Genomic DNA, 5,720 nt, shown 5'->3' on the forward strand with positions numbered 1-5,720 from the left:
TAGCCGGACCTGACCTCCACTTAAGACTCACATCGCATGGCTGTATCGTATTGTTAAAAACTACCAGGGACTGAAAATTGTCAAGGGGGCGAGGAATGCAGAATTCGGGTATTTTAAAATATTCGAATTTTCCAAAATTTGTAACTGGAGCATAGGTTAGCATTCTCTGAATGAGCGTTAAAAATGTAAAAATCATTCTTATCTAGATCTACATCACTTTGTTCCAACTAGATCTGGCAACTTAATTATTTTATTTTTTCATCTATTGTGACGTCATGTCAGTGTTCATGTGACGTAGGCTATGGATTTAGTAAGCTCCACAGTAAAGTTAGGATTTATCTAACTTCAAGCCCGATCCCAGCTAAAGTTTACGGCAATCAATGAAAATGGTTTTTAGCTATTTTTTAAACTGTTTTTGAAAAACCACCCTGTAATATTTCTTGAAATGTTAATTTAGTAATGTAAATGATGAATGAAACATGTTTGCTGAAATAGGAATTTTAGACACCCTTTTCCAATATGCGTTTTTTTCAAGGTTTTTAACCTAGAGGGGGTCATTGGTAGTGATGTACCGATTATCGCCGACTTTCGATTGTCGGTCGCTATAACTGAAACGATGTGAATAATCGATTGCCATTTTGAAAATTGAAAATCACCGACATCTAATTTTAAAAAAAAATAATACAAATATTCTTGCCGCGACTTAACTAAAATCCAAAATGGCTGACGAAGCTGAATCATCCTATAAAATTGAATATTGTTTTAATGTCCCTCTTGAGAATCTTTCACTCATATGGAGACATCACCATTGCCAGTGAAGGGCTGCAAAATTTAGGCCTATGCTCGGCGCTTACAGTCTTTGAGCAGGGAGGGATCTTTATCAAGCCACACCTGCTGTGACACGGCCTGGGACCTTGGATTTTGCCTCTTACAACAAGCAAGGGGTATTGAGGCTCTATTCTATACCGGATCCCATAAGAACAACAACAAAAGTCGAGAGATCTATTCCTATTTCGGGAAAACAAAATCGAAAATATGGATTAACTTTAAATTTCTAATGAGTTTAGACGTCTCCATATGAGTGAAAAATTCCCAAGAGAGATGTTAAACAAGATACAATCAATCAAATGATTTTATTCTAATTAACTTAATATTTAGGGTAAAAAATAAAGTAAATTTAATATATTTATGCCATAAATTTGAAATGAATAAAATTCGATTTTTTTTTTTATTAATCAGTCGAAAAAGTGCATCCGATTAATCCGATCATCGATTAATAATTTTTCCCCGATTGCCCATCACTAGTCATTGGGCTCTCAAATCATCCGATACTTTATCTACTTCTTATGTCAAATGATTGCTGGAGTGTAAAGGTAAAACATATTGAAAGGTTAAAAAATCTGAAGGTTTTTGAAAACACAATTTTCCGGATATGGTAGGCTATGATTAGTCAAAATTTGACTATTATACATGCATTTTCATCACCTTAAAACCAAGGACATGGTTCAGTAGATGAAAAATTATTGAAAACAGTCAAATGCAATACATTTTCTTCAATTCATATGAAAGAAACATATTTCTATCGTTTAAATAAAGACAGTGCCTTAAAATGTATGTATATTAACACTGCTTGTTTTAAAGTGATGTGTTCTATTTTTAGAAGTAGCTGTACTCTGCGAAAGGCCGCTAAACATATTTTTCTTCGGGAATTTGGTCAATATACATCCTCGACAAAATTCATGCAAATTTTAATAGAAATCTGTAGGTTTTTCAATACAAAGATGTGGTATGGTGAATTGCCTTAAACAAAACTTTTACTAGTATATTTAACCTATGTAAACCAAAACATGGCACGAGCCTTGTTTACATACATGTAACAAAGAATTGTGAGCTCTGTATCCCTCATGTACCTTGACAACTGACACTCAAATTTTTTGCTGACCATTGGTAATACCTTCGTTAAGCATTCTTAACATTAAAAATCAAAAAATATACGGTAATGAGAAAATTTTCAGTTCAAATTGTGTCCATGTTTCCATGCCCCTTTAATTGGTGCGTACTTGAGTAGTTGAAAAATACCATCAGTAACAGCTTGTATTGCTTTAAAGAACAATTTATGGTAAACTTGGAGCTACAATATGTTAAAAACAAGATGTGTTTGTGAAACACAAATGCCCCCATAATGGCCAATTCCGAAGATGGCCAAGGTCACAAGGGCAAATATCTTAGTACCAGTAGAAAGATCTTGTCAAAAGAAATGCTCATGTACAATATGAAAGCTCTAATATTTACCATTTAGAAGTTATGACCAATGTAAAAAAAAAAATTAAAGTAGGTCAAATGTCAAAAGGTTCAATACCAACGGAAAGATCTTGTAACAAGGAATACTCATGTGAAATATCAAAGCTCTATCTCTTACTGTTCAAAAGTTATTAGCAAGGTTAAAGTTTTCAAAAAGTAGGTCAAACTCCAAGGTCAAGGGGTAAAAAATGTTGGTACCCAAGGAAAGGTCTTGTCACAAGGAATACTCATGTGAAATATCAAAGCTCTATCACTTACTGTTCAAAAGTTATTAGCAAGGTTAAAGTTTTCAAAAAGTAGGTCAAACTCCAAGGTCAAGGTCACGGGGTCAAAAATGTTGGTACCCTCGGAAAGGTCTTGTCACAAGGAATACTCATGTGAAATATCAAAGCTTTATCACTTACTGTTCAAAAGTTATTAGCAAGGTTAAAGTTTCAGACAGAATGACAGACAGGACAAAAACAATATGCCCCCCCCCCCCCCCCCCCCCCCCCCCCGATCTTGGGGGCATAAAAAATCATCTGACAGTTCAACTGATTTTTAACATTTCTCTGCACAGGGATGCAACTAGTTATATATACCAAATAATTTGTGGAAAATTGGCAGGTTTTTTTTTCTTTTCTGGTTTTGTTTTATCTAGATTCAAAATACCGGAATATATTTTTTTTCCCATTATATTGCTTTACATATACAGAAGTTTACAATATGGAAAACTTGAAACTTATGTTAAATTTAAAACTAATTTTGTTTTTGAAAACTACTTGTAAAACACTCTTACCACCTGCACAACGTAAAGCACTTACAAGATTACGTACATCAGCGCACAATTTACCAGTAGAACGAGGTCGTTATACAGGAATCCCAAGACATTTAACATTTTGTACAAAGTGTTCTTCTTGTAAAACTGGTGATGGAATTCATCTAATTTTTGAATGTTCAACTTATAATTCATTCAGGCAGAACATGTATAAAATTATAAAACAACAATGTGAACATTTTTCCAGTCTTGACAACATGAATAGATTAATATGGTTACTCAATTGTGAAAATACTGATGTACTTGTAGCCCTTTGCAATTTGATTAAAGAAGCAATATAAAATGAAGCATGTGAAAGTTCAAACCAATATGTTTATACATAATTATGCACCACTGACTTAGTACCAATGCACCGTCCCGTGGTATCTTTTGCATTACAGTCAATCATATGTACTTGTACTATGTGCCTTTTACTATTATTATGTCTCATTGAATATATATTGTTATTATTTTCTTCCTGTGTGCATTTCTGACCGTTTTGCATTAGGATACACGGTGGCACTGATATCTTATTGCTACTTTTAAAGGGACTGGTTCACGATTTTTTGATAAAAATATTTTTCATTTTTGATGTTAAACATTAGAAATATAAATCATTTAATGTTGACAGCCAAAATTTTGACCTTCTGAATGCAAGAATGAAAGCAATATTTTAGCCTTAAATATGTGTTATGTAAACAAAGACTCGAGTCTTTTTAGGTAAACAAACAAAGAAGTAAAATATTGATTTTGTAATATAATGCATCTTAATTTTGCATAGTCACAAATTTTAACTTTTAGATGACACATTTCACCTAAAAAATGTTTGAAATATGAAAGATAAAATAATACTTTGATCGATATCCATTTCTTTTGAAAATTTCGTAAACAATAGCATACCGCAATCTTTGTTTACAAAACAAATAATAAACTCTCTAAAATGAGCTTCTGTGATGATGTATAACCTTAATTTTCATGTGAAATCTTTCAAACACATTAGACAGAAGATTTTATTCATAAAAATTTTGGGTAAAATCGTGAATCAGTCCCTTTCAAAAATATAAATAAAAAATTTGGCATTTCACTGAAGAACGTGATATTTTGTTGTTATTCCTATCACTGGTATTGGTGACATCTCCACATGAGTGAAAAATTCTCTCTGAGAGTTAAGCAAGATATAATCAATCTTATTTATTCTTGTTCTGTTTATATTGTATTTATATAATGTTATTGATGTGTTTTTGCCTCTTTACATATCATTTATATTCCAAGTTGTTTTTGTTATACAATATATCATCGAATATATATATACATATATATAATAAATCATATTCTATAGAGAGAGAGAGAGAGAGAGAGAGAGAGAGAGAAACTCAGTATTTTTCGTTTTGTATCTGTTCATTGATCAAACTTCAGGTACATGTAAATAAATAGTGATTTGTATCTAGATATCTTTTTTTTCTTTTTTTCTTTTTGGTATTTGCAGTGCTCCAATCGGAACTCTCCGGAATAGGCCGAGTGATGTCCTGACACTGATCGATAGACAGTGCCTCATGCTTTTTAATTGCTCATTACCCTTACACGTGCAATTAGCTTATTAAAAATTCGTAAAATAAACTTTTCAAAAAAAATTAATATGATAAAAAAAAAACCATTTGAATAGCATGTCAATATGTCTAAAGTTTGAATGAGCCAAGCGCACCATGCCATGCTGCATGTTGTTGTGATTGTGCAGCGCTGTCATTTCACATCATCATGCAATCAAACCAGGCAAATATGATAAATATATTCATTTGTATAATGCAACTTACATTTTCTATGCTCACTACACTCACTGGTTTTAGGAAACTTCTCTACCACGCCATAATGATCATGCTGTGGCGAACAAACACCAATCTCCCGCAAACTGTGATCGTACGGAAAGCCTTTATTGCCATAATTTTCTACCCCTGGGGCCCCGTCTAGCAGATGGGCTACTCTGACGTTTTATGGTTGCCCGTTAGTCGCATTAGATCATAGTTTGTGTGCTTTTAAGAAATGGTTTAGTTTGTGTGCTTTTAAGAAATGGTTGTTCCTCAAACAATTTACTACGAAATGTTGCAGCCCTTCACCAGCAATAGTGACGTCTTCATAGGTGTGAATAATTCTCGAGAGGGACTTTACACAATATTTAATCAATCAATCATATTTTGAAAGACCATGGCAATTTAATTACAAATCTTTTCACTACGAACAGAGACATAATTATATAACATATGCCTCTGACATGAGTTTCCTATGGAAATTATACTCTAATTGATTTTATATGTCAAAAATGCATTTTTCTCATAGGGATTAATGATAATTTCTATACTAAATATTTCTTATATGTCTTGTCAATTTGTAAATTCGTTTGGTGAATCAGTGTAAATTAATTATCTTGCATTTAATACCAAGTTGTGCAGTACATAACAATTAGTTAACGAAAAAATTGGTGTTTTGTGGACCGGATACCTTACATGTATGTCCCATCGAAAAATTTTCACTCCTATGGAGACGTTACCAAGTAAAAAGTAATAAATTATGCCCGGTCTTCGGCATCGTGTTGAGGTGTTTGATAAAACTAAAAAGTGTACAGTGGATA

At 32.8% G+C, this 5,720-nt stretch overlaps 1 protein-coding gene and 1 long non-coding RNA gene across 2 annotated transcripts in view; one reads left to right on the top strand and one right to left on the bottom strand.

The window, feature by feature from the left end:
• LOC125681565 (uncharacterized) overlaps positions 1-2,550 on the top strand; it is a 28,461-nt gene extending 25,911 nt beyond the window's left edge. The window contains exon 3 of the long non-coding RNA XR_007372273.2: positions 4-2,550. This is a non-coding gene — a long non-coding RNA (uncharacterized LOC125681565). The remainder of the gene's footprint in view (positions 1-3) is intronic.
• Positions 1-5,040, bottom strand: part of LOC125681550 (uncharacterized) — a 35,260-nt gene extending 30,220 nt beyond the window's left edge. Inside the window, exon 1 of the mRNA XM_048921695.2 lies at positions 4,909-5,040. The gene's annotated coding sequence lies outside the window, so the exon portion shown is untranslated. The remainder of the gene's footprint in view (positions 1-4,908) is intronic.
• Between the last annotated feature and the right edge of the window lie 680 nt (positions 5,041-5,720).

The sequence above is a fragment of the Ostrea edulis genome, chromosome 2 (assembly GCF_947568905.1).
Source record: "Ostrea edulis chromosome 2, xbOstEdul1.1, whole genome shotgun sequence".
NCBI classification, from domain to species: Eukaryota; Metazoa; Mollusca; class Bivalvia; order Ostreida; family Ostreidae; genus Ostrea; species Ostrea edulis.